General features: G+C 47.6%; 1 protein-coding gene across 3 annotated transcripts in view; it reads right to left on the reverse strand.

Annotated features, from left to right (window-relative positions):
* LOC310750065 (uncharacterized protein) overlaps window positions 1-24,221 on the reverse strand; it is a 117,730-nt gene extending 93,509 nt beyond the window's left edge. For all 3 annotated transcript variants that reach the window (XM_083587721.1, XM_083587719.1, XM_083587720.1), the window contains exon 1: window positions 23,897-24,221. The gene's annotated coding sequence lies outside the window, so the exon portion shown is untranslated. The remainder of the gene's footprint in view (window positions 1-23,896) is intronic.
* Window positions 24,222-25,395: the final 1,174 nt, after the last annotated feature.

The following is a 25,395-nucleotide window of genomic DNA, read 5'->3' on the forward strand; positions in this document are numbered from 1 at the left end:
GGGAGCACAGATTTGCATAAAATTTGCACATCCTAATTTAGATGCATCTATATGGGACGCGGGTGGCGCTGTGGGTTAAACCACAGAGCCAAGGACTTGCCGATCAGAAGGTCAGCGGTTCGAATCCCCGTGACGGGGTGAGCTCCTGTTGCTTGGTCCCTGCTCCTGCCAACCTAGCAGCTCGAAAGCACATCAAGTGCAAGTAGATAAATAGGTACCGCTCCGGCAGGAAGGTAAACAGCGTTTCCGTGTGCTGCTCTGGTTCACCAGAAGCGGCTTAGTCATGCTGGCCACATCACCTGGAAGCTGTACACCGGCTCCCACGGCCAATAAAACGAGATGAGTGCAGCAACCCCAGAGTTGGTCACAACTGGATCTAATGGTCAGGGGTCCCTTTACCTTTACCTTTATGGCTAATTTAGAAGTGATTGCTGTGAAAACGCAACTGCCTCTTTTGTTTTGGAGATGGGCTCATTTGCTCCCAAGAGCTGGATCTTCCTGAAGCCTCCTGAATGGCTGGGTCAAGGGCAGCCTGTGTGGTGCGCTCCAGATGTTGGACTACAGCTCCCATCATCCCCTCTTTGTTGGCTATGTTGGCTGAGCGTGGTGGGAATTGGACTCCAGCACCATCTGGAAGGGAACATATTGGCTACCTCTAGGGTAGCTGATAGCTGAAAATAGGGGGTTTTTTGGGGGGTGCCTGTTTCCTCCCATTGCTAACTAAGGAGGATGTAATCTAGGTCTCTGTGTGGAAAGAAACAATAGACTGCAATTTTACTGGTGCCCACTGGCTCAAAAACATTAGCGGCCCTCCCCTATTAGCGGCCTCCAGAAGGAGAAAAAAAGAGGGACGGTGGCTTTGCCATCTCATTAGGCATCAAAATCCACCTGATGACAATAATCTTGGGCGAGAAGAGGAATAGCTAGATGCTACAAAGGGGTTTCTCCCCCCTCCCACATTCCTTTAATGTCATACTTTGTTTGGCAGAGGAAATATAATTAAGATCAAAGCTCCTTTGGATTGCAGCTGAGCTTGTGCAAGCAAATAAAAATGAGAGTACAGGATTGTGGGTCCCCCCCTCCCAGTTTATGGGGTTTTTTTGTTTGTTTTTAAATACATGATTAAAGAAAAGAAATTGCCCCCCCCCCACTTGCCCCTCCCTCTGGGTTGTATCCCTTAACAACTTAGGAGCAGTTTACCTGAGAGGTGGCCTAACCCCATATATGCCCAGTCGACCACTTTGAACTGCAAAACCGGCACTGTTACAGATGCCCCATAATACCCACTGCACAATTCTAAGAAATCAATCTTTTGATGTGGCAGCACCTACACCTTGGAACTCCCTCCCTATTGATACTGTGAAGGCACCTTCTCTGTACTCTTTTTGGTGCCTGCTAAAAACAGATTTGCTTAAACAAGCCTGCCCAGACATGCAGAACATCACTATATGTTTTAATCTGTTCTTGGTTTATCACAGATTTTATTTTTTGAATGGTGCAATTAGTTGTTTTAACAGCTTTTACTGATAATTAGATTGCTTTATTCTCTCTGTAAACTGCTTTGAGGTGTGTGGATTTCTTAAACCAAGCAGTGTATAAATTTTATGAAATAAATAAATACTTGGAACTACTGGAATTAATTGATTTAACTTAGTCACATTCATATATTTCAACAGGTCTACTCTAGGTACAGGCCTCTATTTTTGGTGGCCACCAAAAAAGGGGGGTGATCCAGAATTTCCCAGGTGGCTGCCAGCATTCACTTGGCCTCAAAAATTCAGTTGAGAAATCATCCATGGAGAATTATGACCTTGAAAAATTGACAGGCGATTTTCAGAGCACAAAGGTAAGAATCATATCTTGGTGCAGGGGTGAAAGAGGCCAGAGGCAATGGTGGGCAGGGCCAAGGCAAAAACAGGTGGAGAAACAACTTGGCATATAAATTTAATAATTAAGTAAACTAAGTATTACTATCTGGAGAGCTTGAAGCACTTTACAATAGGTTAAAGTATGTAAAGTTATTTATATCTATCTATCTCTATCTATTACTCTATACATAAGAATGCAAGGCTGTTGTCACACTGCAGTTTGCCCCACTGCCAACAGGGGGCCATGAAAACTGCAGCATGATGGCAGGCTGGTGAGTGAGCAGCATGGGTGTCAGGTGGCCAGGTGGACTGTTTAATGGAAGGGAGAGGTGCTTCACAAAGTGGCATGGCAAACCACTCTGTGATGCACCTGCCTTCCTCTCTCACCCTGCCCCGCCTGTGACCTTGCTCACCACCCATGTGGTCCCTGTAAAGTTGGCTCCTGAGCACACTGGCTGAAAAAGGGTCCCCTACCGTGGCTTAAAAGAACAGTATGTGGGCCCGCACAATGCTGCTCCAGCTGGAAGTGGCACAGTTAGAGAAGAGCCCGAGGATGGCGATGCTCCGGTGAGGGCAGACGAGGCAGCGTCTCAGATATCCAGCTGACGTGAGGCTGTATCTCAGCTGAAAGGCACAGCTTTGTCTGGACCACATCTTGCTTTCCGGAGAGTTATTAATCATTCATGCAGCTCTTTTAATAAGCGTGGCGCTGATCCATCTTGAGCTGCCTCGTCCTCAAAGGCAACTAATGGGGTAAATCACAGTTCTGCCCTCTTTCAGACACTGGAGGTCAATTCACATATTTGGAGGGTGCATCAGTTTCTCGGACTGTTTCTTCTGTGTTTGTGGAGGGGCGTGTACTCTCTAAGTGTGTACTTGGAACTGTCAAGTGTGACATACTCTGTGTCTGAAAAAATGTGGGATCTACATGCACACACGTCTGGGAGGCACAGTTAGCAGTGGCTTGCAGCGGATATTCAGTAGCAATGATCTTAAGAAGCACTCATTCTGCCAATCAAAGTGGTTGTGTGGGCATATATGGGGCAAGGCAATCTGGTACGTTTTGCCATGAATGGATGCAATCTATACAGCCAGAGAGAACCCAGACTTAACTGTCCTGCTCTGGTCCAGTGCAAAAGTTCACAGGGTAAGGCAGGTTGGTTGTTCAGAGAGCTCCACTTGGCAACTTGTGCCCATACCAGTACATAAGAGCCTCTTGGATCAGGCCAATGACCCACCTAGTCCAGCATCCTGTTCTCACAGCAGCCAACCATATGCCTTTGCTGGGAAACCCACAAGGCGGACCCAAGCACAAGGGCGCTCTCCCCTTCCAGCATTACTGCCTCCAACCGTTGAGGCAGAGAATAGCCAATAGGGCTAGTAGCCATTGACAGCCTCCTTCTCCTCCATGAATTTGTCTAATCCTTTTTCAAAGCCATCCAGGTTGGGGGCCAACACTGCCTCCTGAAGAAGTGAGTTCCAAAGTTTAATGATGTGCTGCATGATGAAGGATGGTTTTTCCTCTGTCCTGAATCTCCCAACATTCAGCTTCATGGCATGTCCATGTGTTCGAGTGTTATGAGAGGGGCAGAGAAACTGTCCTCTGTCCACTTTCTCCATGCCATGCCTAATTTTATAAACTTCTATCATGACACCTCTCACTTGCCTTTTCTCTCAACAAAAAGCCCTGCAACCTTTCCTCATAGGGGGAAGTCACTCCATTGCCTTGATTATTTTGGTGGCCCTTTTCTGAACCTTTTCCAACTCTGCAATGTCATTTCTGAGGTGATCAGAACTGTCCACAGTAGTCCAGCTGGATCCACTCCTGCTCCATCCTCTTCAGTGGCGTAGCGTGGGGGGTGCAGGGGGGGCCGGCCGCACCGGGCGCAACATCTGGGGTTAGTGCAAATCCACAGGTTAGGGGGCGCAAATCCACGGGTTAGGGGGCGCAAATTACTTGCCTTGCCCCGGGTGCTGACAACCCACGCTACGCCACTGATCCTCTTTGGGGCTATTGTGGGGGGACGGACCCTGAAAGATTTCCCACCCCTTGGACTTGGGTGGTGTCATTCTGATTACAAAATGAACAGCATGCACAGCCTGAACATCAGAAATGGAAAGAATGAGAAGCATGTCCCCATTTTCATCTGCTAAATGCTAGAGGGTGCAATGTTCTCTCCCTCTCTCTCTCTCTCTCTCTCTGAGTGTGTGTGTGTGTGTGTGTGTGGAGGCAGATGTATCTTCCCCTTTCTTCATTCTGACCTCCTTTGCAGCATGCTCCAGAGCCTGTGTGGTTCACATTTCTGGGTTAACCCAACCGCATTCTCCCGCCCCACTAGTGCTGATGTCGTGCCTGACCTTTCCCTCTGGATTTGCAAATGCCTTTCTGCTCTGCTGCCAATTTAGCACTGACCTAAGTGTGTCTAAATCCGGAAAATGCTGGTGGATCCCTCTGTGTGGCAATGGGGAGATAAGCTACTTGGAGGTTTCATTGGCTGCCTCCCTCCACAACAGCCACCCCACATCGATGTGCTTCCTACATTGAGCAAATGAGATTCCCTTTGCAAGCTGTGGCTGAAGAGATCTTGGACGCAAAGAAAATGATATACCTGTATGCAAAGGGATCCTTTTTAAGCATTGCAAGAAAAGTCAATGAGTTATATATTCATCCACTAAGGACTGGAGAGGTCCCATAGCACATATTCACCACCAGTTTAAGAGTCATTCTTCATCCACATAGATGGATAAAAGGGTCAATTTCAACTCCCTGTTTCTCATTTTTCCCATTCTTAAATTCAATTTCCCACAGCAATTTGTGAATTTTCATTACAATAATCCTCATGAAAATCCATCAGCACTTTGGTGCAAAGTTTCCCTTAATAAACAACATTGTTATATGCAGTTTTGACTAATGTACACATTTGTGCCAGCATTATTCTCTGATATAATGCTTTTTCTCTCTGTGTTATTTTGTCCAATGTATTCATTTTTATACTCACTTCCCTCTAATGTAGTTTGTTAAGGGTGCTGAGTGTCATAAGGAGACTCCCGTTTTCTCCTCACAGAATGACAATTCTCAGAGTTCCCTGGGAAAAGGCATGGACTGTTAAACCACTATGGGAATTGTAGCTCTGTTGGGGTCTCCTAGCAACTCTCAGCCACCCAAGATTATTTGGGGGAAGCCATGACTGTTTAAAGTGGTGCTGTAGTGCTTCTGCAGGACCAGAGCACATCCACAGCCTGTTATGATGTCAAAATTATCCTCAAAAACAAACATCATCAAACATTTTCAAAGGTGATGATGAAAGGGAAACCCATGTTGTACTTTTGTTAATGGAGATGCACAGCTGGAACAAGGAGAGAGAGGCTGGAATTAAATAATAATAAAAAACCGGGGAAATTAGTTGGGGCACATGTTGGTGACCCCACTCTGAGCAAGGGATTTAACCTCTTTACTCCTCTCGACAGAGTTTAGACAGCATCCCAAGTAAGATCTCCCTTGGAACTGCTTATGGAGGACTCTGCTGACCTGGGCCTGGAGTTCTTGCCAAATCTACGGCCAACAGATGTGGTTTAAATTAACTTCCTCCTCCCACCTCAATTATATAATATCCCTCCCCCCCCCGCTGTTTCCAAAAATATATGCTTGTGGATTCAGCGGAAGGAAAGTCAGGAAGGAGTCCTGTTGCTTAGCAACTGCCTCATTGCTGGACCAGGGAAAGCATCCTCCTGTGTGCGTTTGTTCATCTTCCTCTCTCTCTCTCTCTCTGTGTGTGTGTATAGATATATATACCCACAATTCATGCCCCTCACCCTGGCTCCTAAGCCCATTTGGAGACAGCCGGGTGAACCCGCAACCAGGTTGCTTAGCAACCAGTGATGGGCGCCAATCAATCTAATAGGAGATGCAATTCCTCCTCTCCCTCCATGCCCTGACATTCCCATTAGTCAGAGTTTGGGAGGGTGGATGGGTGGAAAAGGAAGAGGAACAGAATGAGCCACCTCTTAGACTCATCTGAAGCTGCTTTAAATTTGCAGAGATGTCATGGGAGCCCTGGAATTCTGAGTTTCTAATGGCATACTTTGCCCTCTTTCCCACCACACACAGCACCTCAAACCAGGGCAAGCAAATGTCACTTCAGTGTGTGTGACCTTTGCAGGAATCCCAAAAGGGGCGTGTGTCCTTCCATAAATTTATATCCCATCTATTCTTCAAGGAGCTCAAGGTACAGTGGTACCTTGGTTCCTGAACAGCTTAGTTGTCAAACAAATCACCTCCCGAACACCACAAACCTGGAAGTAAGTGTTCTGGTTTGTGAACATTTCTCAGAAATGTTCCGCTTGAGTACAGGAAGCTCCCGCAGCCAATCGGAAGCTGTACCTTGGTTTTCAAACTGTTTTGGGAGTCGAACAGACTCCTGGAACGGATTAGGTGTGAGAACCAAGGTAAGACTGTACTCACTTCTCCCCCTTCCCATGATATCCCTAGGAGAACCTTGCAAGATGAAAGACCTCAAGGTGCAGGCCAGGTATGAAATGAAATGAAACTACAACCTCAATAATAATAAAAGTGTGTGCATCTAATACAGCCTCCAGCCTGTTTTGTTGCTACTGCTTTACATCACAAAACCCATCACATTCCCTTGGTTTCTAAAGCTCCAGATGTTGGGTGAATGCAGAGCAAAATGATAGGTGCCATCTCAGGTGGACAACAGCCATGGCACGATGGAAGAAGTGGGGCTGCCCCAGTGCACATTGAGGTGGGAACTGAGGTATTGCAAGTGAGGTGAAGGGCCACAGCTCAGTGACAGAAAGCACCAGCATTGCATGCAGAACGTCCCAGGTTCAATCCCCAGCATCTCCACATAGGGCTAGAGGTTAAACAGTGTAGACCAGGCATGGCCAAACTTGCCCCCCCCCAGCTGTTTTGGGACTACATTTCCCATCATCCCTGACTACTGGTCCTATTAGCTAGGGGTGATGGAAGTTGTAGTCCCAAAACAGCTGGAGGGCCAATTTTGGCCATGCCTGGTGTAGATAGTACAGAGCTGGAGGAAACCAAAAATATCTGATTCAATGTAAGGTAGCTTCCTATGTAATTTATGTTCTGGTTTAAATCAGAACCATGAAGACCAGCGACTTACGTTACTTTTAATGGAAGCACCACAGTTCAGAACCTAGTTCAATCCCAGGAGTCTTCAGGTAGGGCTGGGAAAGACCCCTGCCCCAAATCCTGGAAAACTGCTGCCAGCCAGTGCCAACAATATTGAGCTAGATGGACCAATGGCCTGACTTGGTATAAGACAGCTTCCGATGTCCGTCTGCAAAATCGGGGAGAGGAACATGATCTCCAGAGGAAGCTGCTTGCTCCTTTTAAACCTGCTCCTTATAAGTGGAGGAAGGTATCAGCAACCTTAATGTCCACAGATAGTAGGCATCTCAGCATCACCTTCTCAAAGGCATCTGGATGTCTATGGATGGATTCCTGTGGCTACAGGCCTCCACCAACAAAGGATGGACAGATTTCTGACCTCCGTCAGTTTTGTACATGCTCTGTCATATGCTTGCTCCATTTCTGTATCCACCTGGAAAAAAATCATTTTATCTTATTTTATTTGTAAAATCCACACAGACATTTGAATTGTTTGGGAACGTGTCTCTTCCACAAAATACTCATTTTTGTCTCCATTGTATCCTAAATATGCATCCCCCCAAAAAAACTTGCTATCCTAAGCTACGCATCACATACATAAGAAGAGTCTGGTAGCTGGATCAGGCCAATGGCCCATCTAGTCCTGCTTCCTGTTCTCACGGTGGCCAACCAGATGCCCGTGAGAAACCCACAGGCAGGACTCGAGCACAAGAGCATCTTTCCCTCCTGTGGTTTCCAGCAGCTGGTGTCCACAAACATTGCTGCCTTTGACTGTGGAGACAGAGCACAGCCATAGTTCTTTGCATGCATCTTGGGGTTGCTTTTCTTTCCAGATGAATCCCAAAATTTGCAGATGTGCAAAAAGAAGAAGAGAACTTCATTCTGACCCACTTTTTGCCTGGGAAGTGCAGATTGGGTTAGTGCATTTTTTAAAATGGTCCAGATGAGACTTTCCACCATGTCTACCACCAACGAGGAGTCCTGGATGAGGGGTGATTACTTCTTATTTCCCGAGCATCTTATACATATTTAAGTGCTCTTGAAACACTGACTAACAGAGAAGTGCCCAGCGGTAGATGTCCCTCACTTTTTATATAATACCCCCCAGCCATTTATAATTCCACCTAAAATCCTTCTTATATTATTTCCAGCGATGCGCTAAATCCCAGCTTACGATATCTCCCCCCCACCTGAGTGTTTTGATGCTGCCCCCTCCCAACCAGTAGTTATTAAAATCCGCTGAATGTCAGAACTTAGCATATGCTACCCCAACACCACACCACACCACCCTCCCATGGCATTTAACTTCTTATTGTAAATGAACCAGATTTTCAATTTGGGTGGTTTTTTGTTTTAGAATTGAGCCTGACCAGCTGCAAAATGAGAGACAGAGAGATAGAACTGTCAGACATCTGAATAAAAGAGAATTTTGGCAGGTGCGACTTCTCAGATAGGGGGAGAAACATTGAAGTTGTGCACGCCGTGGTTGACCCGATTTACTAGGGACAGTCCTGATTTTCCTCAGAAGTGATATCCCTTGGTGAATCCTTGTTCTACTTATATTCATATTCTTGTCTTTTATTAATGCCATTTAAAAAAAACACACACACACCACATAATAGTAGTTACTTTCTTGTCATTTTTCAGGGTTCAGCTCCCTCCCTAGAGTGGCCCTAGAGCCATGTTGACCCTTGCCCCAATTTCATGTGGATCTAGGATAATTTCATGGGGACAGCACAGAAGGAGGAAGAGGTAGTGCAGAAAGAGAGAAAGAGAGAGAAAGGGTGCCAGGAAGTAAGAAAGAGAAGAGGGTTGATAGAGGGAGGGAAAGTAGCAGAAAGACAGAAAGAGCAAGGGGTGATGGTTTCAAACGTTTGTAACATTTTGCATGTTTTATATTCCATATTCTCTCCCTCCCCCCTTAGTAAATCAATTCCTCTTTCATAAACCTGTGTGGTCTCAGTTTAATGCAAACAGCCTCATGGCTATAGCCTCCACCCGTGCCACCTACGGAAGCAACAGAGAGACCCCAGGGAATGTTTGGAGGTTGTTTGATAAGCAGCAGCCTGGAAGATAATTAATCTCCTATCTGGTGGCAGCAAAGATCTCAAGGCAGGGCGAGAGTGGAGGCAAGCGGCGGGGTGCACTCCATCGCAGAGAGGCCTCCCTTCCTCAGATGGCATGGGACCCAGTCTATTTAAGCCCAGAATTGGATCTGGATCTTTGCTGGAGCAACATTCATTTGTAGCTCCACTTGGAGCTGTCCGTGGTGCTGCTCTCCTGCCTGGACCCTCACTTTGCTTTTCTGGTTGTTCCTGTGGATTCTATCTGGAATGAGACAACAGCAGCAAAGCATGAGGTCATAAGCCTCTTGCTATTTCATACCCAGCTACTGAAACCTTGAGTTGATGGGCAGTTTGTTGTTGTTGTTGTTGCTGCTGCTGCTGCTGCTGCTGCTGCTATCTTGGTTTTCTTTGGCACCAGTTTTCTCAGTTGGTCATGATTTTCCCTTTTCCTTTCTGGTGCTGTTTTAAATTTCTTCCCGATTTCATGCCCATGCTCATATTTTATAGCATTAAGAAAATATCTCTTCCCTACACTGCCTGTATTGTTAACGGAAAGTAATAAAAACATTAAAAATGAAGTATATTTATTTACTTATTGCATTTATATCCCACCCCAGTCTCACAGGGAGCTCAAAGTGATATACTTCATTCTCTCCCTCTACATTTAATTCCTGCAATAACCCTGTGAGTTAGGCTAGGCTGAGAGGCAGTGACTGGCCCCCAAGGTCATCCAGTGAGCATCATGGCTGAGTGGGGATTTGAACCCTGGTCTCCCAGGTCCTAGTCCGACACTCTAACCACTGCACCACACGAAGTGGATGTAACTCCGACCTGTAAATCAGGAAGCTTTCTTGCAAAGATGGCGCTTTAAACCCCCTTCATTCCAGGTGTGGGGAGCACCTGTGACCTTCCAGGTGTTGTTGGACTATAACTCCCATTGTACCTTGACCTTTGGGGACTGCAGGTGGGGCTGAGTCCAACAACATCTGGGGGGCCACAGGTTCCTGGTCATTGCTTTACTGTGAGCGTCAATTCAGAAGTTTGGTTGTTAGAGTGACTGAATGGTGGATTTCACACCCACCCACCACTTTAATCCTAGTGATCTATCCACATTAAATGTGAAACTACTGTAAAATTGTGATGGACAGGAATAGCCTACTTCTGTTGTCAATGCTTAGGGCCCCAATAGCTCAAGGACCGCCTCTCTCCATAAGAACTGGCCCAGACCCTGAGATTGTCATCTGAGACCCTTCTCTGTGTTCCCCTCCATGGGAGATCTGGAGGGTCGCAACATGAGGACGGGCCTTTTCAGTGGTGGCTCCCCACTGGTTGAATGCTCTCCCCCAGGAGACTTGCCTGGCACCATCATTACATATCTTTAGGTGCCGGGCAAAAACATTTCTTTTCCTTCAAACTTTTGGCTGTTGGTTATCTGTTGCCTCCTTAAGCAGGTGGATCCTAAAAATAGGATCATCTTTTAGCTTTTCCTATGTTCTATTTTATGCTGGTTTAAATTTTATTCTTTGTTTGTTTGTTTGCTGTTGTAAGTGACTTTGATATACTTTTGTTTATAAAATGGTTTATTAAGCTTAATTAATAAATAGCAATCATTATTGTTGTTTTATATATGGCTTATCTACCTACCTACCTACCTACCTACTTATTTCATAAAATTTATATACCACTTGATTGTAGAAAACCTCACAGCAGTTTAAAAAACAATAAAGCAGTATTTGTAAAAACAATTGAAAAGAGTAATAAACTAAACTAAAAATAAAACATCAGCATTCTAAATGAAAACGCTTTTAGCAGGCAGTGACAAAAATACCGTGAAGGTGCCTGCCTCATGTCAAGAGGCAGGGAGTTCCAAAGTGCACACTAAAAGATCGATTTCTTACAAATGCAGAACAGGTATTTTGTAACACCGACAGATCTATGCCAAAGTGGCTTCTATGTGGGTTTTATAATTCTATTTACAAAATTTATAATCAATGCATAATTAAAACACAAAACAGCAAATCCATCAGGACAGCAAAACACCCTCATTTAAAATATACAGTGCAACAAATTATTACGCATATTCATTATTTAAAGTGGCATGCCCATGAGCCCTTTGGAGAAGCGACGTGGCTTGCTGTTCTCCCCGCCCCCCCTCTCCCCCGCCCAGGTGCAAGCCCTCCGTCGCTTGCCAAACAGATGCTAGTAAACAGACCCTGACACTCACTTGTGAGAGTCCCCCAGGGGAATCCTGCAAACACGGTGCCTGCCTCTCCCCATGGTAACCTGGCTGCATATCAGCCATTGACTGCAGAATGTAGGGATCACGTTGCTGGAGCAAACAGTGGCCATGTTTACTTTAATACTCCTTCTGTTAACAGTGGTCAGTGGGATGCTTTTAGGAGGCTTATGAAAAGGGCTTTAACACCAACACCAACACCACCTGCCTCATTGCTTAGAATTGCGGAGTTGGAAGGGGTCCCCAGAGCCATCTAGTCCAGCCCCTGGCATTGCAGGAATCACAGCTAAAGAAAGCCAGCCAACCCCTGCTTCACACCCTCCAATGCAGGAGAGTCAATCACCTTATTTAAAACATCTGGGGATCAGAGATATACTGTGCACCAAGGGCAGGCAGACTTCAGGTTTGCAGAATTTATTTTTATTTTATTTTATTTTTTCTAGACCCTGAGCATCTCAGGAGGGCGGATCTATGCTAAAAATGAAGGAGCAAGGGTGCCTCTCAGCATGTGCTCAGCCTAGGGATTGAAGATCAGTACTGTGCTCAAAGACCCTTCACACAAAAATCCCCTCCCTCTTCCCCTCCCCTCAAAAAACCCCTTTGTTTCAGCAGCCTAATGTAGGGAGGAAAGTATTTCATTTCTTGTAGCTTATGTCAGCAAAGTAGGACTCAGAAAGCAAGGCGGCCCATTGTAAATCACCCAGTTCTATCTACAGCTCCTAATTTACCCCATGGAGGTTCCACTCTGAACCATTATGGCCAATGGGACTGTCCCTGGAAAACAGGGACACTTGGAGGGTCTGGTAATGTATACAAGTGGAGGCTCCCTTTGGGTAATCGCAGCTGAAGCTAGACCATGGTGGGTGGGTGGGTGGGTGGGTGGGTTTAACACATGTGTGTGGAAGCCCTTCCAGAAACATCCTGCAGCAGCGAGTTCCACAGTTTCCCCGCCGTAGGACAGCCCTGGGCTCCATAGATCATCGGTCTGGCTCAGCAGAAGGCACCTTCAAATGCTCACATATAAAATGGGGCATCGCTCAGGGGTAGAGCACCCCAGAAGCTCCCAGTTTAATCCCCGACATCTCCCACAAAAATGGGTAATGATGAGAAAGTCCCTTTCACAAGAAGCAGCGATGGCCACCAACCTGGAAAGAGGATCAGACAAATTTATGGAGGAAAAGCCTATCAATGGCTCTGCCTCCATGGTTGCTTCTGAATCCCAGATGCTGGAATCCACAGGTGGGGAGAGGGCTCTTGTGCTCGGATCCTGCCTGCAGGCTTTTCACAGGCTGGCCACTGTGGGAACAGGATGCTGGACTGCGTAGGCAGCTGGCCCAACCCAGCGGGTCATTCTGACGTTCACACATTCTAAATTTATTTTCTATTGCTTATCTCCGTTTTTAAGCCACTCCTCATCCCTTGGAATTGCAGTCCGGTGAGCACACATGATATGTGCTGAGCAAAAACAAGAGCAGTTCTCCATCTGGGAAACATGAAAATACAGAGTGCCAGGCAGGCAGCAATGTGATAATCCAAGTCTGGAGTGCCAGGTGGCACCAGATTTCCTCCATAACCTACATAGGGAAGCTGCCTTATATAGAGTTGCAACACTGGTCCATATAGCTCAGTATTGTCCGCACTGACCGACAGCAGCTCTCCGTGTTTTTCTCCCCCCCCCCCCAGATGGGAGCATACCTGGAGATGCCAGGGACTGAACCTTCTGCATGCAAAGCACAACTGCTCTACCCGCCCCATCCCATGTCCCCAATATTTTATTCAAGCTGGCACCCCTGATGTGGAGATTAACAGGCAGAGAGAAATGTTGGGGGGATGGAATAAACTGGGAATGCAGCCCTAGTCTCTCATAAGAAAAGAGGACCTTGTCTCAAGCTGAGTCAGACCAGCTTATAGATATCCAAGAAAGATGAATGCTGGAAGATTTGGGACAGATATAAGGAAGGACTTTTTAATGCAGTGCCAAGTTAACGCTATGGAACTCACTCCCACAAGAGGCAACAATGGCCACCAACAATGATAGCTTTAAAAGGGGAATGGACAAATTCGTGGAGGATCAAGGCTTATACCTTATGCCTACGGGACCACCTCTCCTGGTATGCCCCACGGAGGACCTTAAGGTACACAAATAACAACACTTTGGAGGTCCCGAGCCTCAAGGAGGTTAGATTGGTTTCAACTAGGGCCAGGGCCTTTTCAGCAGTGGCCCCGATGTGGTGGAAAGTTCTGTCACAAGAGACTAGGGCCCTGCGGGACTTGACATCTTTCCACAGGGCCTGCAAGACAGAGCTGTTCTGCCTGGCCTTTGGTTTGGACTCGATCTGACCCTTATGTTTCCCTCCCCTTATGGCCTTGATTTATCAGCTACTTTAAAATGAGGCTGCATTTTAAATTGCATTTTAACCTGCATTTTAAATTGGTCCCCCCTTTTTTTCCCTATTATGTTTTTACTGTGGTTTTATTGGTGTTAGCTGCCCTGAGCCCGGCTCAGGCTGGGTAGGGCGGGGTATAAATTAATTAATTAATTAATTAATTAATTATTATTAGATTGCTACTAGCCATGCTTGTTGTCTTTGTCCATGGAGTTTTCTTGGCAGGGATACTGGAGTGGCTTGCCAGTTCCTCCTCCAGGTGGATCATGTTTGGTCAAAACTCTCCACTATGACCTGTCCATCTTGTGTGCCCTGCTCAGCATAGTTCATAGCTTCTCTTAGTTATTCAAACCCCTTCGCCATAGTTAAAGCTCTGGTTTTCCCAGTAGTGATGTATGGAAGTGAGAGCTGAACCATAAAGAAGGCTGATCGCCAAAGAATTGATGCTTTTGAATTATGGTGCTGGAGGAGACTCTTGAGAGTCCCATGGACTGCAAGAAGATCAAATGCATCCATTCTTAAGGAAATCAGCCCTGAGTGCTCACTGGAAGGACAGATCCTGAAGCTGAGGCTCCAATACTTTGGCCACCTCATGAGAAGAGAAGACTCCCTGGAAAAGCCCCTGATGTTGGGAAAGATGGAGGGCACAAGGAGAAGGGGACGACAGAGGACGAGATGGTTGGACAGTGTTCTCGAAGCTACCAGCATGAGTTTGACCAAACTGTGGGAGGCAGTGGATGACAGAAGGGCCTGGCGTGCTCTGGTCCATGGGGCCATGAAGAGTCGGACACGACTAAACGACTAAACAGCAACAACAACAACTAGCCATGCTGGCTGTGCTCTGCCTCCATGGTTGAAGGCAGCAATGCTTCTCAATACCTGAGGCTCGAAACCACAGGAGGGGAGAGTGCTCTTGTTGCTCAATTCGTGCTTGTGGGTTTCCCACTGGAGCATCTTCTTGGCCACTGGAAGAACAGGATGCTGGACCAGATGGGCAATTGGCCTTGTCCAGCAAGCTCTTCTTCTGTTCTAACACTCTTAAGTCTCTGGAGTCAGCAGAGCGCCAGGTAAACAGCTTCAATAAATCTCATCTCTTGGCAGGAATGTGCTGACAGGGCTGCAATGGCTAGAAAAAACATTTTGGCTCTCCCCGCATCAAGGTCCAGCTCTCTTTCTTTCTCTCTGCCTCTCTTTCCCTGTCGTTCTCCCTTTAAGTGTCATAATTCCTAGCAAACAACAGGCAGCGGGGGTTGGTTGTGTCAGCCGCAGTGTTAAAAGCGGGTTTGGGACAGAGCGCCAGCTCAGTTGGCGGTGACACCGTAAGGGTGGGAGAGAGAGAGATCTGATTCAGTTCACCTTTCAAAGCAAACCTCCCACATCTGCACATTCCAAAGCAATGCAGCAACCAAAACGCAACCGTCCTTCGAAACCCACACTTCTTCAAAATTTGCAAGGCAGTTCTCCAGCCAAGTGAGATGCACAAGCATGCATTGACTGGGGCAAAGTGTGTTTCAATAAATGCACATATTAGCAAAAAATAATAATAACAGACCCAAATGCAGCCTGTTGTTGAATGGTTTCTTTAAATGTAAACGTTCATCATTGTTCCACCCGATGTGTATGTCTTTAAGGGGCCAGAGCAAGATAACGAGACCCAGCTTTGCAGCTGTGAAGCACAGCAGGTGCTGCTGAGTTGTATTGATTAAGGTGTGTCAGCATTTGGGTGTAGTATATAAGGAGCAGCACCTAGCTCTCCCATTACCCTGGGGGATGGGTTGGTGGTTGGGTCTGGTTTGGTTGTTAATGTATTTAGTGTAAAAGGAGTTTTTGTTTTTCTTATTAAAACCTTGCTTAAGTTATTTTTGAGTCCTTTTTTTTAATGCATGGTCTCCTCAGCAAGCTCTCTGCAGCGCTACCATATTGCAAACAGCCAACACCTGTGAGAGAAAGCTGCTTTGCAGAAATGGGTGCAAAGTTGCACAGGAACATGTGCTTAGTTGGGGGAAATTCTCATGCAAAAAACTGGTGGGTTTTCATGCAATCTTTTCCCCACTAAAGAAATTGCAAACCGTTGTGGGAATGCGGAAAGCTGATCCCTTGATCCCTAGTGATGTGGGAGTCCTATCATGAGTGGAAACTTTTAAAGGGGTTTATTGCATGGTTGGACCTAGATCTCTTTTTTTCTTGTCTGAGGGCATTCCCCATACGAACACGGATGGGAATGTCATCCAAGGCCACATTCATGCCATAAAGAACACTGATAGAACAGAAATCTAATTCAATGCTCACTGAAAGACGCATCCATCAAATTCACGCTTTCCAAAACAATCTGAGAACTGAATCACAACTTTCCCTTGAAATGCACACCTATACGAATTTTTCAAATGCCGTTCCCCAACCAAAACCGCATGCATTGGGGGCGGGGGCGGGAAATAACATGCAGAAATATATTTTACATTAGGAGGAACTGTTTGCAAAAATGTGCAAATTAATCAAATCTGCATAAACAAATGTGTTCTTTAGGAGAAATTTGCATTACGATGCTGATGAATTTTCACAATGGTTTTTTTTTCTTCCGAAAAAAGATAATCGCAAATTGTTGCATAAGGTGAAGGAATGAATTTCCTCCGAAAGGACAAAACCGAAAAGGATAGATCTTCTCATCTGTACAAGCAAAAGGCACTCTCATACATCGTTAAACAACCCTATACTGAGCCAGACCTTTACTCCATCTAACTCAGTATTGTCTACACTGCCTGGCAACATCTCTCAAGGTTTTTAGGCAGCCCTACCTGGAGATGCCACAGGGGATTGAACCTGGGACGTTCTGCATGCAAGGCAGGTGCTCTAACACTGAACTATGACCCTTCTGCAATCACAATTCAAGGACACATTATTGGCAGCCAAAAGCACTTTGGTAGACACAGCTGGTGTGGGGTGTGTGCCCTGAGGACAGCCATAGCAAAGGCTGAGGAGCCACATCTGGTTCAAAGGTTCTCCCCTCCCCAATATGTATGCATAACAAGAACATAGGTGCATCCAGTAGCACTGAGTTCCACAGTTTAACCCTGTGCTGCATGAATCTGCAGCTGTGGCCAGCATGGCAATGCCTTGCATCTCCTCTGACCCACCTGGCTTATTTTCTGTCTGACGGCTTTCCGTCCCGTCTTGTCTCTCATTGATCACAGTTATATAAGAGAAGCAGCTATTCCTGGGTTGATAGGATTATGTAAGTTGGTGTGCCACCTGTCCAGAGAATGGCGACAGCAGTGCGAGGCGGGGGGAGGGGTGGAAAGGGAGGAAAAAGTATATCTATAGCTCTGCAAACACTCACGCCAACACACTAATACACCTAAAGTACCCTCTGCCTTTGTTAGCTTCTCTCCTTAAAATGACCTCCTCCAGTATGTAGTATGAAAGCTGGGAAACTGCCAGACAGCATGTATATATGCAGATTGTTTTTTTCCTTAGCCGAAAGAAGAAGAAGAAACCTGAACATTATTTTATTTTTTTTAACCTGAGGGCTGAATTCTGGTCTGGGCAACGTTTTGAGGGCTGCGTGCCGTTCTCAGACGCAAAGATCGGTCCAACAAGGGGTGCCAATTTTGCCTATCCAAAATCAGCTAGTTTCTTTCATGCCCGTAAAAGCAAGATCAGGGTTCAAGGGCACATCCCAGCCAAAAACACTCAAGGAGAGTGCAAGACAAGGTCATTGAGGAGCATAGCCAGGGACAGCTCCAAGGGCCAGACAGAGAGGCTTGAGCTCACGTCTTCTGACTTTCACCTTCACTGGGTGGCCCTAAAACACCCCAGTGGTTTCCTCCACAGCAACCGTGAGCAGGACCAAAGGTGCGGAAGTCCTGAGAGGGTTACATGCCCCATGCAACTACGTCCCTCTCTTCCTGTCACTTGCCCTCCCCCTAATAGAGCATTTAATTTGTTTTGTTGACAAAGTGTTATAACTATATTAATAATATAGTTATATGGGATGGGCGTTGACAAGACGGGCAATCAAAGATGATCAAGGGTCTGGAAACCAAGCCTTACAAAGAGCACTTGAAGGAGCTGGGTATGTTTAGCCTGGAAAAGAGGAGACTGGGAGGAGATATGATAGCCTTCTTCAAATATCTGAAGGGCTGTCACATGGAAGAGGGAGGAAGCTGGTTTTCTCCTGCTCTGGAGGGGAGGACTCTAACCAAGTTACAAGAAAGGAGAATCCGTCTAAGCATCAGAAAGAACTTTCAGTAGGAGCTGTTCAACAGTGAAACAGACTCCCTCAGGGCGCTGTGGACTCTCCTTCCTTGGAGGTTTTTAAGCAGAGGTTGGATGGCCGCTTGTCAGGCATGATCTAGTTGGGATTCCTGCATTGCAGGGGGTTGGACTAGATGACCTTTGGGGGGTCCCTTCCAACTCTACGATTCTACAAGTCTAATAATAAAAGGGTGTCTAAACTCCATGTATAAAATAATATAAAACAGTTATCAGGAAGACATAGGCCGCCTTCGCACCATGCATTAAAAGCACTGTGATACCACTTTTAAAAGTCATATCCTTCCTCAAGGAATTATGGGAGCTGTAGTTTGTTATGGGTCCCCCAGAGTAAAGAGGGACTGAGTGTTAAACTACCTTGGGAATTATAGTTCTGGGAGGGGAAACCCAGCCAGATGGGCAGGTTGTTGTTGTTGTTGTTCCTCTTCTTCTTCTTCTTCTTCTTCTTCTTCATCATCATCATCATCATCTTCTTCTTCTTCTTCTTCTCTCTCAGCACTCTTAACAAAATACAGCTCCCAGAAGAGGCAGCTGCACCAAGCCAGTGGCCCATCCAGACTAGCATCCTGTTCTCACAGTAGCCAGCCAGTTACCTCGGTGGGAGACCCACAAGCAGGATTTAGCACAAGACATCCCAATATATGAGTCACAGGACAGTGACAGGGCATCTCAGGCCAAAGGTGACCCTCTTGGCTGATCTATCTGGCACTCAGAAATCTCCCCAGACCATGCCGACTTCTTGGGCCACTCCCACTCTGCCCGAGCCACACCTACTTTCTAGGCCACACCCTTTCCACTAAGCCACACCCCTCACTGGCCCTTCTTTGTCCGCTCCTTACGTGTTTTTGCCTAGGTGCAAGTAGATAAATAGGTACCGCTCTGGCGGGAAGGTAAACGGTGTTTCTATGCACTGCTCTGGTTCGCCAGAAGCGGCTTAGTCATGCTGGCCACATGACCTGGAAGCTGTACGCCGGCTCCCTTGGCCAATAAAGCGAGATGAGCGCCACAACCCCAGAGTCGGTCACAACTGGACCTAATGGTCAGGGGTCCCTTTACCTTTACCTAGTACCTCTGGTGGGGAACACGTTGTACCCCTTCTGAGAGATAGTTCACCTTTGGTCCCCACCCTTCACTCAGCTCTTACCTGTGGCTCCTAGAAGCTGTCAGCATGCAACAGCGGCCACACCCTGGGAACGACTTTGACTGCTAAACCAGATGAAGGTAGCCAACGGGTCTCAAACCCTCTGTGAGTTTGGGACTCCCTCTATTTGTGAAGACAGGCTCTGGCGGATTGAGCAGATGAGACCAATCGTGGGTCCACTCGTCAAGAAGGTGGTTTCTGCCTGTGCTGTAGGGGAAAGTGAGGGGCAGATGGGGCTCGGCCACCGGAGAAGGCAGCCCATCTAGGAGAAGGGAAACTGATTCTAAACCCCACTGCCTTGCGGGATATTTTCAGGAGGAGAAAAGACTAAGGAGTAAACCCTACGCAGATCTGGAGTCCCTAAGATGGTTGTACACCTCCTTCTGGCAACTCCTGCAGCCAAACTGCTGCCAAATGTATGGTTCTGCTTTCTTTTGGACCACATCAGCGAGGCTGAGAGGAGGGTCTTGTTGCCTGAGCAGCCCAGGACGTCCATACACACCGCCCAGGCTTGCGCCCCAGGAAAGTCACTTCGAGGCTGCTAACACAGTGGTTTGACTTCACCTCTGGAAGCACACTCCAGACAAATGGGTGTACAGTTTGGGTGAGTTACAACCTAAGTGATTTGGAATGGCTCGAGCAAGTGAGCCCTGCTACAAGTGAGGCCACACCCACCCACAAAAAAAGCCCTCAGGAATGCTGCATGCTTAAAGCTTTGCAAGAAATTATAAATAGCTGGAGCAACTGCCACACAGGGGTGGAAGGGGGAAGACCTCTGCCCAGGAAAGAGATTGGTTGGTGTATGGGTGTGGGCCAACATTACTGAGATGTTGTGAGGATTATTCAGGCCGTGCTTATGAAGCATTCTGGACACTTGAACTGCACATTTGTAAAAGACAGAATGGTCTTTGACTTAGATCTGTGCTGGACTCAAAATTGTTTTTATGTAGGTTTCTTATTGCTAAATGGCTTTGGGATGCTTTATGCTATGCGATTCAGAAATGAAATGAAGAGATGCAGCAGCTCATTAGCTAAGCAGGTGCCCCCTGGCTGGGTTCGATCCATCAAAAGAGGATCTCCAGCAGCATTAAACCTTGGAGAGCCACTGCCAGCCAGGGCAGGCCAGGGCTCGTGGTCAGCACTGTGCACCTGCAAAAGATAAATAACCGCTCCCAAAACCGTAATGCGCAGGAGACACTTTGCTCTCAATGGCTACCAGCCACAATCCCTACGCTCTGCCTCCACAGTTGGAAGCAGCAATGCTCCTGAATGCCAGTCTCTGGAAGCCACAGGAGGGGAGAAGGCTCTTGTGCTCAGATCCTGCTTGGAAGTTTCCCACAGGCTTGGCCACCGTGATAACAGAATGCGGCACCAGATGGACCATTGGTCTCATCCAGGAGGTCCTTCTTCCTGCTCAGTTCCTGTGTGCATTGGCTTGGTCCCTCCTACCTTGAACACAGCTCCTCAAACCTGCCCACGTTACACTGGATGCCAGGACTGGGCACCCTCTCTCCCTTCTGTTTAGAACAGATGAGATGTGGAAAGAGCATCTCTCTGTCAGCAAGGGAGGAGGTGGGCTCCCCACACGCAATTGATCAAGCGGCTGATTGGCAGGGCATCATTTTGCAGCCCTGCCTCTTTTCCCGCTCTTCCCCGAAGTGGCACCCATTTTGCGTTGTGCCACACACACCCCTCTTTGGTGACTGGCACCTATGGCACTTTCTCAAAGTTCCAAACATGCCAGTTGCTGGAGTTGACAGTCCTGGGCGAGTTGCTGTAACGGTGGGACACCATCACCGTTATGATGATAATGGGATTCTTTAGCTGAAATTCCTGCATTGTAGGGGGTTGGACTAGATGACCCTTGGTGTCCCTTCCAACTCTACTACAACTCAAGGATTCTTTTCTTATTATATCACCTTCTAAACCACCATCTCAAGGCGATTTACGCATAAGATAATTAAAACCGTTAAACACACAAAAACAACCAATACGCTCAAAGCAAGCCTGGATAGCTCAGTTGGTTAGAGCGTGGTGCTGATCACGCCAAGGTTGCAGGTTCGATCCCCAACAGCTGCATATTCCGGCATTGCAGGGGGTTGGACTAGATGATCCTCAGGGTCCCTTCCAACTCTACATGTTTATGTTTCTAAGACTAAAACCCCAATAAGTGGGCACTTATGGTAAACACCTGCTTATGCAGCCAGGAAAGGCCATGAGAACAAAGGGGTCTTCAACCATTTCTGGAAAATGCAGATGGTGGCTACCTGTTGTATGTTGTCAGGAATGTTGTTCCATAGAAACAGGGGCAGCCACCTTGAAGGCCCTGCTCTGAGGTCCTGCAGAGAAGGATTCTGAGATCTTTGGAACTCGCAGGAGAAACTCCTCTGCAGTGACCTACTGGGTGTATAAAGGAGGAGGCAACCTCTTAAGTCACCTGGTTCTGAGCTGTATGGAGACTTGTGTTTTAGTAACAACACTTTGAATTTGGCCCAGTAGCAGACTGGCGGCCCATGGAGATCCCACAAGCAAGGTGCTATATACTGGTGGGAGCTTGCCCCCACAAGCAACCAAGCTACTTCATTCTGCAGCAGCTGTAGCCTCCAGACCCACCCCAAGGACAACAAGGCAGCTTCAGATATGAACCATTGTAACTTCTCTCTATCAGCCAGCCAGGTGACCCTGAGTACCCTCGGGCAGGCACGAAGGTAAGGACTGTACCTTTATTATTTGCCCCTGACACCTGGGACTCCAAGGTGCAATGCCTGTGTCCATGAAGGCTCCATTTAGCTAACATTTACAGTGCATTCACAGGCTTATCCTCCATTTGGGTATAATTATGCTGCTTTGTTGCCACGGCATCTGCCTGAAACTGCCATTGTTCCTGTAATTATTTGATGCCCCAGGACAACAAAACCAAAGGGGAGCAGCACATTGTCCCTTCTGCCCTTAGTCAGGGCATCAGGGGCCCTGGAAAAGATGTATCCCCTGCATGGCCCCATCCATTGGCCAAAGAAGCAGCAGCAGTAACTTTACTTCCTCCCTGCCTCCTAGGGGGAGCGGAAGACTCCATTTCAACTGTCAATTGTCCTGGGGCTCCAAAGCAGAAAGGAAGCAGACCGTCCTCTAGCACCAACCAGGGCCACTGAGAGGCTGAACCCCCACGATGACCCCCAGGAAGAACACCATGTCAAAGCAAGAAGCAGTCTGGCCTCATCCTCCAGCTAGTGAAGGAGCAGATGTCCCAGTGCTTGCATTCCTCTTCCCTCCTCATTCCTTTTTTCCTCTTGTGTCATGTCTATTAGGTTGTGAGCCAGTGGGTGGGGACTGCTCACCTTTTAACATATGCACAGCACTTTAAAAATGTCAAGCTTGAGATAAATGTTAGATAATAGCTATTATTGTCATTATAACTATTATTAAGAATAATTTCATACAAAACCCTTCACTGCTTCCTTAAATGTTGACAAAGTTTGTGAGGGTTGCCTCTCCTCTCCATATTCTTGTATGTCAACTCACATTCAATACACAAAACTTTGATTTACTGTGCATATCCCCACATGCCCAGATATATAGATATAGGCATACACACCTCCCCCACCTCCACCAAAAAAGCAGGCACATCCCTATTATCAGAAGAGCAGTTCTTCCAGTGATCTAATACCAACTGAAACCCACCACCCTCCCAGCAACGCCCCTTCAAATTTACAGCTCAGAATTTCCTGGGAATCCTTCCAAGCCCTCCACGATGAATAATTCAGAGGTTGCACACCATCCTCAAATTGAGCAAACTTCTTCTCCCGGCTACCTTGGGTCAAAATTGCATCGATGAGATATCGCCCCCTGAGCCTGGAGGACATCTGAGAGACCCCCGAGGAAACCCTTCCATCTCCTCTCCTCTAAGAACGGCATTTCTCTCCCCTGGAAAACTTTCCCCTCGTTTGCTCCTGGCTGCAAACCTAGAGAGAAAAACCCGTTTGGGGAAAAAAGACCCAACCTTTTTTGGGGGAGGGAGAGGGAACCAAAGCGACTCTTTTGCCTCTGACATCCCAGCATCCACTATCCGTGTCCCTAGACAACTGAGCTCAGCCAGTCAAGGAGAAGACCCGTGTCTGTCCTTCTCCCCACCAGCCTCTGAAGGAGAGCTGTCAAATTACTGTAGTTCAGTGTCCCCTCCATCTGTCTCCCTCTCCCCCTCCCTCCCTCCCTCTCTCTCTCTCTCTCTCTCTCTCTCTCTCTCTCTTTGTGAGTCTTGCTCCCCCTTTTCTATCCTAGAAAACTGAGGTCTTGGGCGTGTGTTGTTGGGGAGAGGCATGGCACCCCCCCCCCGCCTCCCTTTGCATCGACCCAACCTCAACCAGAGTCTCATCCCGTCCAGCCTTGCTTATTTGTTTTCCAACGCATGCAGGAGAACAGGGTTGTTGGGAGAGGCCAGCCTTCTAAGCCTTCCCCTCCCGGGAGACACAACGGCGGACAATCCTCCCCACCCCCAGCCCTTGCATGGTGCCTCCCCCCCCTCCCCACCTGCTCTTTGCAAAGAAATATCAAGCACACAGCAGATGGGACTGGAGCCAAGATACCTCCTGCTAGCTCTGCCTCCCTCCCTCCGCCCCAGACGCCGACACCAAAACTGCTGTGTCTTCTAACAAGCCTTTGCGATCTGTAATGGTCCCCCCCTCCTTGCTCCCACTTCCCCAGCAGACGCAGGCAGAGCGTGCACCTTCAGCCCCCCAACCCCCAGCCAGGATTTCCCCCGCCCCATATCTCCTTTCCCTACCTTGCTGGAGAAGGAAGCGCAATCTTGTGTCCGTGCCAATAACTGCAGATGGGGTTTGGCCTCGCTCTTGCCAGCCTCGTTTTCCTTGGTTCCGCTGGAGCTCAGTCCTCCTGGCTCCCTGGGCCCTCCAGCCCAGGGCCAACCAGCCCTGGGACACCCCACCCTGTTCTTGCAGCCTCCCCAAAGCCCACCCTCTCCGCTCCCGAGCGCACCCAGCTCCCCTCAAGGCTCTTTCTGGCTCCGTCTTTGCAGCATCCTCCACTACTGAGCTTCGCCTCCTGAAGTGCTGGACAGCTCCGTGCCATAGAGCCGGCCCTGGCTTGGTGCAAGAAGGGACGGCCTCCTCCCCGATCCACAGAGCCCCCTAGAGGAGAAGAGCGGGAGGCGCAGGAGAAAGAGGGGGGGGGGAATCACGCTGGATTCTGGAGAAGAGTCTGAGAGCTTCTCGGTTTATTGCACTCGGCGCCGTTGGCTTTGAAAGCCGCTCCGAAAGTATTCGACAGGGAAAGGGCAAAGGGAAATGTTAAAAAGGGAAATGCCAAACAAACCGCAGGAATGAAAGAGAACCTCTTTGGAAATCGACGTTTGGTCGATACAGAAGTTTTTCCATATTGCCATATTTTCGTAGGTGATTGTTGTGCATTTTCTCAATTTATAGTTTTTCCAAAAGGGGGGGGGGAGGAACAGTGAGAAAAGGCTAGTGGGAAAAACACATAAAGTCTCTCAAACTTGGGTCACCAGCTGTTTTGGGACTACAATTCCCATCATCCCTGACCACTGGCCCTGCTAGCTAGGGATGATGGGAGTTGTAGTCCAAAAACAGCTGGAGACCCGAGTTTGGGAAACCCTGTTCTAAACTATCTTTTAGTACACACTGGGGCACCAAGTCTGGTTTTACTGCTGGAAGCAATGCAGTAAGGGCCGTCCTGCCCTGCTGCCATCCACTCCTTGCCCCTGCCAAAGCACCCTTTACCTAGGTTATGTGGTGGCAGGGCAAAGTGTGATGGTCGCGGCAGCAGGTTCTGCCAACATCTCACCCGAAATTGGCACTGATGCCTGTGGCGTTTCTCCACCAACAGTGGAGGTGGCAGTGTAGATGCCACCTCAGGGGTTTCTGCCACCCGAGGCAGTTGCATCACCCCGCCTCATGGGTGGGCCAGTCCTGAGTGCACAACTCCCAGGATCCCTTGTTGTTTGTTAATACAGTAAAGCCCATTTGATATTGTTAGAGCTTAGTAACAAAGAAGCAGGTCTCTGGTCCAAGGAGCTTAAGTTTTTAAACTACAGTACAGTGGTACCTCGGGTTAAGAACTTAATTCGTTCTGGAGGTCCGTTCTTAACCTAAAACTGTTCTTAACCTGAAGCACCACTTTAGCTAATGGGGCCTCCTGCTGCTGCCGTGCCGCCGGAGCACGATTTCTGTTCTCATCCTGAAGCAAAGTTCTTAACCTGAGGTACTAGTTCTGGGTTAATGGAGTCTGTAACCTGAAGCGTCTGTA

Source organism: Podarcis filfolensis, assembly GCF_964270895.1.
Source record: "Podarcis filfolensis genome assembly, chromosome: 15".
NCBI classification, from domain to species: Eukaryota; Metazoa; Chordata; class Lepidosauria; order Squamata; family Lacertidae; genus Podarcis; species Podarcis filfolensis.